General features: G+C 46.8%; 1 protein-coding gene across 5 annotated transcripts in view; it reads right to left on the bottom strand.

Moving 5' to 3' along the window:
* Nucleotides 1-12746, bottom strand: part of RNF152 (ring finger protein 152) — an 80709-nt gene extending 67963 nt beyond the window's left edge. The window contains exons 1-3 of one of the 5 annotated variants that reach the window (XM_057526908.1): nt 12453-12746; nt 11196-11319; nt 10715-10743 (exon numbers count right to left, since the gene is read on the bottom strand). The gene's annotated coding sequence lies outside the window, so the exon portion shown is untranslated. The remainder of the gene's footprint in view (nt 1-10714; nt 10744-11195; nt 11320-12452) is intronic. The other 4 variants (XM_057526904.1, XM_057526906.1, XM_057526905.1 and 1 more) reach the window with 4 other exon arrangements.
* Nucleotides 12747-13059: the final 313 nt, after the last annotated feature.

The raw sequence follows: 13059 nt of genomic DNA, 5'->3' as shown, positions 1-13059 counted from the left end.
TTTGTTTAGGGGAAGAAATAGGAACTAGGGGAGGAGGGGTAGTAAAAAACTCTTTTTGGTTCAAACATTTTTTAGCAGTGTATTCATGAAAGTCTTAAGCTCCCAGCCACACACACTGGCTTTCAGTCAAGTGGCCCTCTGAGAAACAATTCACACCACCAGGCTTCATAGAAACTTGTTAGCACAGGGCAAAGCCCAGGTAATAGCTGGAAATCTCACTGCAAATTTCCCAACAGGACCTGTCACAGAGTCTTTCAAACCATGCTACCTCAAAGCCAACATGAAACTGATTCAGGCAGATGGTTGACCAAACGCGTCCATCTTTGTTCCCCAAAGACAGGACAGTGCAGAAGTCAGATCTCTTCCTAAATTATGTAACACTGAACCTGTTGGGTTAAAAAAGAAAAGTTTTTGCTTCTTCTGATCTTTAATTCCAGTTGTGAGCACAGACTGCCCGGGTTCATATCCTGGCTCTGGCATAAATTCAGTGTGTGACCTTAAAGAAGTTACCTAAGTTTCCAAGATCTACTGCCTCCCAGATAACGTGCTTAAAGCTCTTAGCACTGAACCTGAAGCATATAATAAACACTATCTCTATCTTTGTACCATAGCCATCTCCTCTGCCCCCCAAAATTGTCTTTCGGTTGTCATAAAATACATTGTGGAATCTGACATAGTAGGGAAGGAAAATATCTGATGAACTTTCATGTTGTTTTGTAGAATATTATTAATAGCGACTTCAGTTTGCTTGGGCCAGATGCTATTAATTACAAACCAACATCACCATGTAAACAACGGTGGTTCTTAATTTTGAAGCTAAAATTAAAATTTTTAAAATACCATACTCCGACACAATTATTTACTCCCATCATTCTCATAATCACGCTTCCTCCCTCAAATTGTTGCCTCTCTCTCTAACTCTTACTTTCACTGTAATCAGCGTCCGGAAAACAAAGTGTATCTAGTTGTTAAACAAAGTGTATCTAGTTGTTAAGTACTATAGATTATATCCAACGACACTAATCACCTAGCACTAAAAAGCCTCATAAAAGGAAGAAATTTGTTTCTTTACAAGTCAATCGCGAAGGAGAAGTTAAAAAGAGGGAAGCAGCCTCCAGAACCCGGAGAAGAGTCAGCCTGTTCCGAACTGCTTCCTCCTATGGTGAGGGGGAGACATCTAGGGTCTTAGGCTAAGTCAACTCCCATCCACCTTTACGAAAAGTGGAAACAAAATTGAATGGCAATGCCTTTTGCAATAAGTCAAGAACAAGGAATAAAACAACAGTCAAGCCAACCAGAAGAACTAGGCTGAATCACGCTTAGGCTTCAAAATTGATTATCACTGCCCTCCTAATTTACAAGGAATTCTAAATTGTCTGGACAGTGTCTTCTTCAATTTCCATTGCAGACTGGACTTGATCCCAAGAGAATGTTATTTTAAGGAGCACATTAAAGAGAGGGTTTGTCATGTGCATGGACAGATTTCAACAAGTAAAAGGTGTAATAAGTCTGGAGTGAAATCTGTCGTGTTCTTTTTAACTTCTTAGTAAAGACATTTTTCCTTGTACGTCAATGAACTTCTTGTAGGGAAGTACGACTGCCCTGAGATGCAATTCTCAAAAACTTTATTTATTATTTTGATATAAACTCAAGGCGTATGCACAATAAATTTGATAGTTCTGACTCCACTGTTGGAAAAAAAAAAAAACTATGGACTCTGCAAAGAAACACTCTCTTTGAACTAATATTTAGTATTTTGTGTATAGAAATAAAGGCAATTTAGTAAATGAATTCTGTTTACCCGAAAGATTCCCCTTCCGTAGATAAGCTATTTACCTTCTTCTTAGGTGAAGTAAGAAACCATGAAGAAATCTGGCTTATCAGGAACATAAAAAGAATATGATTTCTCAGCGTACATAATGATGACATGGGAATGTGATGCGAAGGGTGATGTAAATGTCTGGCAATTGCCCTCAGGTGCTCTGTGCATGAGATTTAGAGAACTGGTAACCTGCAAACTAATTACTGTTTCTGGCAATTTGTTGCAGGTCCTAACATCCCTAGATAAACAGTTAACACTTCTCAGGAAGAAACAGAAAACAAAGGATTACCATTTGAAGCCTCAGCTAAAGACTAGAAAAATCTGTGGCTTATCTAAGAGCCTTATAGGTTGCCATCAGTCCTCCGTGTTAATAACGAAGATTCAGGAAGAGGGAACGCTGACAAATGGGAGCCCGGCTCTGGACCTCTCCACCCAGCAGGATGGGGCCAGGCCTGGTCCCCTTCCCAGCCCCCACTTAGAATTCACAGACGCATCAGGAAATCCCTCCCATACCTTTGGGAGGAAAGCACCGAGCACTGTGTACACAAGCGCCCCCATCACAGCCCACACTACTGTCACGTTTACAGCACGGGCATGTTCCAGAAGCATCCTAGCTGCAACCAAAAGACAAGGCAACCCATCTGCTGGTGTCGAGTGGTTTCACCGAGAAGAAAAAAACACAAGTCAGGAAGGGCCTAAGCTCCTACATAAATACACTCCAGATATCAGCACAGCAAGGAATCTGTTCGCAACAAGAGCAGATCTGGGTTTACACACTTTCAAATTAGGTATCAAAGGCCCAGGCTCAAATCCAGCCTGAACTGGAACCCAGCTCTCAAAGCTATTTCTGAAGATTAAATTGATTCCAGCCTTCCCTCAACAAATATTTACTGAATGTCTACTATGTACCAAGTTCCATTCAACAGCCCTACCAGGCATAGCAAATACCACTGTCTAGGGAAAAATTTTTAAAGATTCCATTAACTTTACATTTTGCATTGTACAGTCTAGTTTTTGTGCCTTTATTAAAGAGCTCTCTTCTTTAAAATAATAGTAATACTAATAAAGATTCCATCCAAAAAGCAGATTCAAATATAGATTGACAGCCACACTGCCTTCTCCAGCCTTATCCTGCCCCATTCTTTCCCGCCTCCTGTCTTACGATGGCTGTGTCTCTAACGATGTGAAATGTCTACAAAGCCTGCTTCAGGATGCGAACAACAATCATAGAACAAGGACAGGACCCCTAAGTAGGGTGATCAACTGGTCCCGGGTTTCCTGGGACTGTTCTGGTTTTAAAATGGCAAGTCCCTCAACCCAGGTACCCTCTTAGTCCTGGACAAGCTGAGTCAGTGGGTCACCCTACCCCCAAGAAGCCAGACCTCAGCAAAGGGAGGTACATTACTTCACTTGCCTGAGAGAAATGAGGCCATAGGAGAAAGGCGCCTGGTGCCCTTTAAGGAAGGCCTGGGTTGCCTGTGGGCTGTCTTAGAACCTCACAGCTTCCTCCTGAGAAGGCCTATCCTTTTAAAATGCCACACCATTTAAGCTTTACAGAGACTTTCCAATGACAAGACTCCAATGACACGACATACAGAAGAAATCTTCACATAAATGCCGAAGGCTGGAGTTATTTGGATGTGGGTATTTCCTTGGCTAGTTTAAGAGCTCCTTCAGTTTAGACCATAACTATTCACTCCAAGATTTCCAGAATCCAGCACCAAGACTGGTGGATGGTAAATACTACATAAAATGGACGTTAATAATAGCTGCCATCATGCAGGGCTTGCGATGTGTAGGACAACACACTAAGCACTTTATATAAATGATCTCACACTCACAATAACTCAGTGAGGTTGATTGACCTCCATTTTCCAGAGGAAGAAACCAAGGCTCAGTCAGACCTTATTTACTCAAGGTCATTATGACAGAGCTCATGTTTGAACCCAACCCATCTTGCTTCAAAAGTTCCATGTTTTCAACCATTCAATTGAATTAGGTTCAAGTAAGGTGAGCATATATAGTAAGGCATCAAGAACTGAGAGAGGAGAGTATCAGATACATTTCCTTTATTCTCTCCACTTTCAGTGTTGCCATTGCAAGAAAAAAAAAAGGCAGAAACCAAATCAATTATGAGTTAAGCTCATACATTAAGCTAAGGCAAGGTAGGGATTTTAGTTAGAATTGGGCACAATTGTGCCTGGCAAACAGTAGGCACTCAATATTTGAATAAATGTAACAAATACAATTGCATACCTAATATGAGGTTTAAGTTATTGATGCTCAGTGTTTCAAAGGCTATTTTACCCACCACCATAGCTGAATAGATGAACTTCTACCTGAAGCTTCTGAAGGGTTAGTGTGATGGAGCAGGAATACATGGACAGGTATTTACCCCAGTTAAGGACGGCTGGCACTCTACCTGCATGGTAGAGATCTATCCTCCTGCTCTCCAACCACTTTTAATTTCATTTAACCTGAAAGGAAGCAATCTGCAAACCTACAGAGCAACACAACTGCAAAAGAACATCACACCAAATACTTTGTTTTTGAGACATTTATCTCAGCTCCATTCATTATCCGTCAAACTGAGAACATTATTTTAATGTTAATGTATTCCTGGCCATTTTCTCCAAGCAGCTGAACACATTTCCTCTTTCATAATAACACTATCCATAATGATCGAGCATTCCGAGGGCTAAAGAAGACTTTCTATCATGTGAATTATTCCAAAATCAAAAGAGGTGAGGTAAACCAGATGTCCCTCCCAAAGGCATTTATGGCCAGAAGTTAATTAGGAAGGGAGGGGTGGTAGCCAGTTGTGGGAAACTGTCACCCACTCATGTCAAACCCAAACAGCACAATCTGCTCCTTGAGTTTGTTGGCTGGCTTGGTGGAGTGTAGAGTTCTGATGCTGCTTACTGTATGTCACCAAGAAGAGGGGTTTTTTGTTTGCTTTGTTATTGTTTTGGAAGAATCAGCCCAATTCAAGTTGAAAAACAGGCCACCAGTGACAATTCATTTTGTTAGAATGATGACCCTCTATGAGAATGTTCACCTCCCAACCACTGGTATGCACACTGCAGCCTGGCAACTCTAATCTGATTCAACATTTACTCATTATTAATGCGAGTAGGGGAAGCTCTTAAAAATAATTTTCTCTCTTCTTAACTTCAATTCTACAGGCCAGAAGCATATATAATTCCCTTACCACAGTAAGTCAAAATCATTTCTGTGTTATCAATGATTGAGTATGTATGGAGCCCTTAATTTGTACAAACGTGGTAGGGAATACAAAATAAGGTCAAACCTCCTCCAGTCTTCATCTTTAAGGAACTTGCAAGAGAACTGAGATCCTGCTGTTTTTATCTCTATATCTACCAGCCTGCAGGTCCCTTGGAAAGAACTGTACGCCTTACCCTCTCCCCCAGCTGAGCAATGACTTGTGATATGTGGCTTGATGACAAGACACCCTGGGACATCTTGTCAACACACCTCCTGTTACATGAACTAGCTTTAGTGGGTTTCTATTCTTTGCAATTAAACAGAAAGAAAAAGACACTTCAATCTTAGGTGATAATACAGGACAATCTATGATAAGTGCCCTTTGTAGAATGAATGAATGAATGAATGTTAAGTGAAATGAGAGAGGTAATTTTGCCAGAGAACTGTGGAAGCATCAAGGATTGCTATGAGCTAAAATGATGGAGTTAAGTTTTTTAGGAGAGTTAAGAGCTGAGTCACACCTTTAATGATGGAGTATCATGAGGCAAAGGAGACTGTAGGCCACAGAATATTCCAGGATTAAGAAACAGGGCCATGCAAAGCATTTTGGGGGACTACTGGGCTAACCATCCCAGCTAATGTTGTGTTTTAAAGTCACGCAGAGCAAAAGTCAAAGTTGGACAGGAAGCTGGGGCTGGGAAAGCCAGGAATGAGAGAAATAAGGTTCTCAGCTAAGATGTGGCAGTGGGGATGGAAATCAAGGAAGATGTGGGAACTGTCACTAAAGATGCTCAGTTCACTATTTACAATAGCCAGGACATGGAAACAACCTAAGTGTCCATCAACAGATGAATGGATAAAGAAGACATGGCACATATATACGATGGAATATTACTCTCCATAAAAAGAAACGAAATTGAGTTATTTGTAGTGAGGTGGATGGACCTAGAGTCTATCATACAGAGTGAAGTAAGTCAGAAAAACAAATACCGCATACTAACACATATATATGGAATCTTAAAAAAAAAAAATGGTTCTGAAGAACCTAGGGGCAAGACAGGAATAAAGACGCAGACGTAGAGAATGGACTTGAGGACATGGGGAGGGGGAAGGGTAAGCTGGGACGAAGTGAGAGAGCGGCATGGACATATATACACTACCAAATGTAAAATAGATAGCTAGTGGGAAGCAGCCGCATAGCACAGGGAGATCTGCTCCGTACTTTGTGTCCACCTAGAGGGGTGGGATAGGGAGGATGGGAGGGAGACATAAGAGGGAGGGAATATGGGGATATATGTATACATATAGCTGATTCACTTTGTTATACAGCAGACACTAACGCACCATTGGAAAGCAATTATACTCCAATAAAGATGTTAAAAGAAATAAAAATTTAAAAAATAAAGATACTCAGTTAATCTGTTAATAAGCGGAACACCAATGTGAATAATAATGGTCCCTATTTCCACAGTATCTATTTCCACAGAATCTCTCAAAGCTTTTACCAAAATCTCATCAGTTCCTGTAGAACCTCAGTGAGGAGTACGTTGCGTGTGATTATCTGGACTTATTAATGGAAAGTGAGGCAGAAAAGTTACACTTCCTTGACAGGCAGGAGTAAGACGGGGATGGGGGAGCAGAAAGAGAAAACACAAGCACAGAACACTGTGTTCGGAGACTCCATTTCCTCACGACTTCCTCTCCACCAGCAGTACATCTGCATTTGATCAATCCCTTCCTTGCACGAAGTCTGCTCCCCCAGGAAGCCCATGTGATGTTACAATAATAACCTTTACCAAGCAGGATGTTGCAATGAGTTTCATCCATGCAGGAATTAATAAATCAAGTGGTGAATAAGGCATCCTTTCCTACTCAGTCCCTTGACTCCCAGCAGCTCGCAGGTACCACACCCGCCCGCCCCCCTCCCCACCCCACCCCCCCACACACAACTCCACAAGGAATGTGCTCCAAGGCCTGCACAGCCACATCAGGTCTCCACCAGGAAATCCCAGGCCTCCGCCAGGAAATCCCAGGCCTCAAGCGCTACCCAAAGGAAATGCAAATCACATATACACTACTTGAGGCCTCCCTCCTGAAATCTCACAATGACAGTAAGTCAACTGGAAATAGAAAATCCTTAACCATAAAACAAGTACTTGTTTTATCCTGGAACATACAGTGCAGCTCCCAAAGCCCTGAGGGAAGGATCAGGAAAACCAACACATTCCTTCCTTCCTTCCTTCCGGCTTCCAGGACATTGCGACCACAACATTGCGACGGCAGTGCCAGGAACCACGTTCCCTCCACAGGGGTCTTCTACCTAGAAGGCCAACTTCACCATGAAAGTAAAATGGTAGGAACTCAGAGGCCAAACAAAATATAGACATGTATTTTGGAGCTTCCCAAAGATATTTCAAGACCAGTCCCTCCGGGCTTAATTTATTTTCTCCCTCTCTCAGTCTGCGCCTTGCCCTGAATTAGTACCTGGAGGTCTTGGATGGGCTGCATCTGATCTCTCTGCCGGTTTCTCAGGTGCTCATCTCCACCTCAGAACTCCTACGGGTGCAATACTTTGTCACTCAAGGAAAGCTGGACTAGGGGGCAGCCTCTGGACTCTTAGGCCAACACTGAGGTCCTCTGGTCACTGACTCAGAAGCTAGCAGTCAGTTTACCATATCACCTGCCTACGGAGAGCTGTCTGTAAAAATGACTTCAACAAGGTGATTACTGACCCAGAAGCCATACTCTTTTGTTCAATTCCATACTTATGCTAAAGGTACATATCAAATGCTAAACGTTCTAATCCATGCACGCATTTATCACAACAAAGATTATTTGTGTGACCAGCACTCTGCACAGCAAAATCTCTCAACAAGCCACCAGCCGCTTAATCCACAGCCCCTCACAACGTCTATTCCACAGAACCCAACTATTTTTAGGGAGGGTGCAGCAAGGAAGGCTTTAAAACTTACCACCCTCATAGCCACCCTGGCTGCTGATGAAAGTTTGAATGTCCCAGAACTCTCAGGTGTTCCATTAGCCCTATGACCAGAAAATACGTCTTGTCCAAATTCCTTTTTCTAATATCAAAGCAATAAGAGGATGACCCCAGACTACCCCACACATCCCCTGCCCCCTCTAGGTCTTATCTGCCGTGTTGGCTGAGGGAGGCCACATCCTGGGTGACGCTAGGCCCACCATTGTTCTTTTTCTACCCTGCGCTGCTCAAACAAACTCAGGAAGTCTTAGACAAGAGGCAGACAGCGAGGGGGAGGAAGTGTGTAAGCAACACCTCTCTATTATATAATGCTAAGCACAGAACCTCCTAGAACCAGCCTTGGAAACATCTCCTGGCCTATCACTTCAGAACAAAGAACTACTCAAAACAGGCAAAAAGAGAAAATAATTATCATTTTTTATTTGATGACCGGTATGCGGTCATATTAGCAAATATAATACCAACATATTAGTAAAGAACAGGTTGGAGTAGGACCAGATTCTTTAAGAGACGTATCATTTGTTCATTCAATCCATACTCGTATAACCCTCAATGCGCTAAGCTAGACCCCATAGGAACACACTAGGCCACATCACTTGTGCAAGGTCATTAGTGCTACTCACCTATATCCGGTTTTCCCTTTTTCAGTACAAGAAATATCAGATTGTGGTTAAATGGGGTCATAGGACTAGTCTGGTGAAGCAACATAAGTCACTTCCGGGTCAGATCATGTCATTTTGGAGCAAGATCCTCTGGAGCTTCCTCTCCCATGCTGCAGTGATCTTGTGACCTTGATCACACGTCAAGATCACACCCCCACCAATTTGGGTCGTTGCATGACTAAGATGAGCAGGGCCCACCTGCTGACCGTGTTGGACACACAGTGTGGGAAGGAAAGAAACCGGGCCACTGAGACCCGGAGGTTATTTGTTACGGCAGTATAACCTAACCTATCTTGCTGATACATCACTGCTTAAAAAAGAGAGAAATCTGCAGACGTCCCCCTCCCATCTGTTTTCTAATTCAGAAAAGCAGAATTTATTTCAAAACTCAAGTGCAGCAGGGCCTGAATAATGCCTTGAAATGTAGAGGGCGCCAACAGGAGAGACAGGTCTAAACAACTCTGAGAGAATAAGGAATGAAAACAGAATAACCTCTCAACAACGGTGAAATCTACCCATTCATGTGGAATTCAGCAGCGGAGTTTAAAGACTATGAAGAAAAGGTCACCTTCTGACAACAGGTCCAGACATTTGTGAAGCAGTGAGCACCCTAATGAAAGAGGCATTCAAGTAGAGGCGGGATGATCATAAGCTGCCTCCTCAGAAGTCCAATACCCCCTCTTTGTTCCTCTCTCTCTAGCGTCCACTGCACCTAATTAGTCAGGTCTTCACTTCTCCATCACCCCAGAAGCTCTCGGAAGGTGGTTCGCCTTTGTGTCTCCACACCCCGCCCCAGCCCGCCCCTCGGCAGCTATCAGAGAACCCAATGTCTATCAGGTGCTCCATAAACATCTGCCAAATGAATTAAATGAACACTGTAGAAAGGACTCAGCTCTGGCGGAAAAAGTCGGTCTCATCACCTCTAGGGCTCCTTCAAACTAAAACTAAAACACACTACTGCCGACATCTGGGAGTGGGGAGCATCCACCTAAAAGAACAAATTAAACATCAATACAACACTTGATTAGGATTTATTACTAGACACAATTGAAAACCACATTGAAAGCTAGCCCTGCGCTACGGCTATCTTTGTTCTTGGACGTGCATTTACATGTGCAGGCAGCTGTTTTCCCATGTGGGATTTTGTGAGTGAGGTATTTATTTTTTCTATTTAAAACACACACACACACACACACCCTTTGTTTCTATTGCATTATTACACTCCCTATTATCCCATCACGTGGCTTCCCCTCTTGCAGGAACACAGCACACACCCTGCATTATTGCTGACATAAAAACCACTTGTCAAAATACCTCTACCTTAGCCCCACTACAAAGCTGATCTTTCCAAAGCACTGGTCTTTGTTTCAGCTGGGACAGGTTGATAACTGATCTACTTTTCCTAGTGATACTTGAATGCTCTGAGTCGAAGAATAAATGCCAGCATCACTGATGTTTTGTTAAAAGTCACGTTTCCAAACAAAACTACCCTAAAGGGGAATGACAAATCTTTAAAGTTTTTAAATTTTATTTTTTAAGGGATTTGGGGGAAAAAATGGTGAAGGGAGAATCTGCCCCGGATACCATGCTGTTGCTATAGTGCAAGAGACAGCACACTGGCCTCTGGTCCTCAGCCATCCCTTCTTCCTGCAAAATAAAACTTGAGTCTATGTCCATACACATTCTTCTTCCCTGCTTCTCGTGTAGGACACCATGACTCTGCCCTCTAGGAGACAACACCAACACCAGGTGTCCTGATCCATCTGAAGGTTAGGCTTTCACTGAGCTTTATCAAGATAACCCCAGACCTGGTTAGGTTGCCATCAAAACAGAACTATCCTTGGAAAGAAAAGAATAATGGGCCAGAGTTTTTGGAAAAGAACCAACACCTAAAGATAAAATGCAGACTGAGGGCCTAATGGTTCATGGCTATATAAATGGAAGCTTAGCTGAAGCTCCATTTTCTGCTCCCCCAACTGTCCTCCCTCCCGCCTCCCAGTAACTTACTTCTGCACGTCCTCTTGATATTGCGAACACTATTACAATAAAGAGAGTGGGGGAGAGAGTGTTTCATAAGAAGGTGAACAATTAGGACATTTGACCAATACCTTTTCGACAAATGATATCCCACCTACAGACTGAAGCCAAAATGTATTACTACAGATAAGAAAGCAGACACATATCCAAACCCCACATTCAGATACAACTGCCTATGTGTGGATTATATCAAAATTCCCCTCAAAGGGAACCAGGTGGAATTTATACAACCCCAAACGCAGCCTGCCCTCAATGACTTCTTCAAAAGGAAGGTTTCAAGTCATTTGCAATTTCTTTCTTTGAATCAGGAGTTTCAGCAGCCCCTTCTCCTCCACACAGATAGGAATGCATGGTGTGATGCAGAAACCACCCAAATAGCCCCCCTGCAAACGCCCGTTGACCTAAATGACCCAGAGACACCCAGGAGGCTACCCAGATTATCGGTGGTTACCTGAGTCTGTCACCGAGTCCCTTTCACCCCCTTCTGCGTGATGACATCAAGTGGAAATGGTACGCGTTTGGGAGGCAAGAGGCTGACAAGCAGGCAGCACAACTGAGCCCGAGCTTTGTTCAGCCTGCAGTGAAATACATGCAGTGAGGGTTAGATACGCGCAGCAAAGAAACCCAAACGACCTCCCGGGCAGAGCGGCGGTGGCGGAGCGCGTGCGCTCGGGGAGGTGGAGGAAGGCGGCGGAGGTGTGGCGGGCTGGCGGGCCGCTGAGGGGCGTAACGCTTCCTAATCGTCTCCACGGGACAAATCACCACCTCCCCGACTCCTCCGCAGTCTCCCCCGCCCCTAAGTTATCCTCTGGGTGTGGAGCCTCCACTGGCGACGGTAATCCCTCAGAAAGAAAGAAAAACGAGAAGGCACAGCATAGCACCGTGGAGCACAGGCGAAATATCCTAGGCAAACCCGGTTATGTGGGAACGCGGGGCGCCCAGAGAGACACAGCAGCGCTGCGTCCGCGAGCATCCTTCTTTCCGACGCCCCTGTCCGCCACCTCATCAAGTCCCGGTCACTCTGTTTTGCCGATTTCTCTACTCTCTCCAAAACCTTGCGGCGCTGCCCCCAGCCGAGGCGGGACTGGGGACCGCCGCCTCCGGAGCAGCGTCCCACGAGTCCAGACTGCTTTGTGCTGCCGCTGCCCTCCCAGGAGCGAGCGCCCCGGACGCGTGGGTGCGCACAAAAGACCCCCAACATCTGGCCCTCCACTAAGCCCTCTCTTCCCCGGAGGGGCCCGGGGACCGCAGAGACAACTTCCGGGGAGGGGGAGGGGGAAGCGCTCGACAGAGGCCCTGCCAGGGGTCCATCCCGGGGAGCGCGCGCGGCGCGGGCACGAGACCGGCTCCCTCGGACAGGAGCTCCAGAGGGCATCCGAGGACTCGGCGGAGCCGCCGACAGCGCCGCTCCCGAGCCCCAGCCGCGGGCGCAGCTCCGCCGGCGTTCGCGAGAGACGCAACTCCAGGGACCCCCTCCCGCGCGCCCCGGGGCTGCCTCGCCGCGCCCCGGGCCCCGCTCCCCGCGACCCCTGCGGCCCCGCCACCCCCCTCCACAGTCCAAAAGGTGCCCCCTCCACCCACCAGGCGGCACCTCCCCTTTCCAGCTTCCCTAGCTCCGGGCGCGGCCGCCGCGGGGGCGCAGACATCCCTTCGCGCTCCTCTCCCGCCTGCGACCCAGAAGGGACAGAGCCGAGAAACCGAAACTCACCGACCTCTCTCCGCGGCGGGTTCCGGCGCTCCCTACAGAAGCGGCGACGGCGGCGGCGGCGGCTGCAGCAGCATCGCCGGGGGGTCCCGGCGCGCCCGCCGCCCGCTCGGCCAGACGCGCGCCGAGGGCTGCGGGGCGGGCGCGGGGAGCGCGGCGGCGGCGCCCGCAGCCCCAGCTCCCCGCTCGGACCCTCGGGAGGCGCCCCACCTGCCCGGCCGCCCTCCGCGCTCCCAGTCGAACACCGCCGCCAGGCGCTCGGCTCCGAGCGGGAGCTTTTTGTGTCACCGCCTAGACTCGGGCACCGAAAGGGGTGGGGGCGAGAGGCCGGGCTCCGCTCCCCGCGGCACCGCCCCTCCCCGGCGGCTCCACCTCCCACCCCCCTTCCCTCCCACCTCCCCGCTGGTCCAGGACTTAAGTCTGTCCGTCCCGAATCGCAAACCACCCACGGGCTGAGGAGCCGCCCACCCTCCCCCGCGCGCTCCCTCGGCCTTGCCTCCAAGTGCCCGACCTCGGCCGGGACCTCGACGTTGTCCCCTCCACGGCGCGCGAGTGGGACCCGAGCTGGAATCAGGTGTGAGAGGAGGCCGAGCTCAGACGGCAGGAGGGC

This window comes from Balaenoptera acutorostrata, chromosome 13 (assembly GCF_949987535.1).
Source record: "Balaenoptera acutorostrata chromosome 13, mBalAcu1.1, whole genome shotgun sequence".
Lineage (NCBI taxonomy): Eukaryota > Metazoa > Chordata > Mammalia > Artiodactyla > Balaenopteridae > Balaenoptera > Balaenoptera acutorostrata.
Note: the sequence above shows the minus strand (reverse complement) of the source record. Positions and strands in the feature narration are given on the sequence as shown.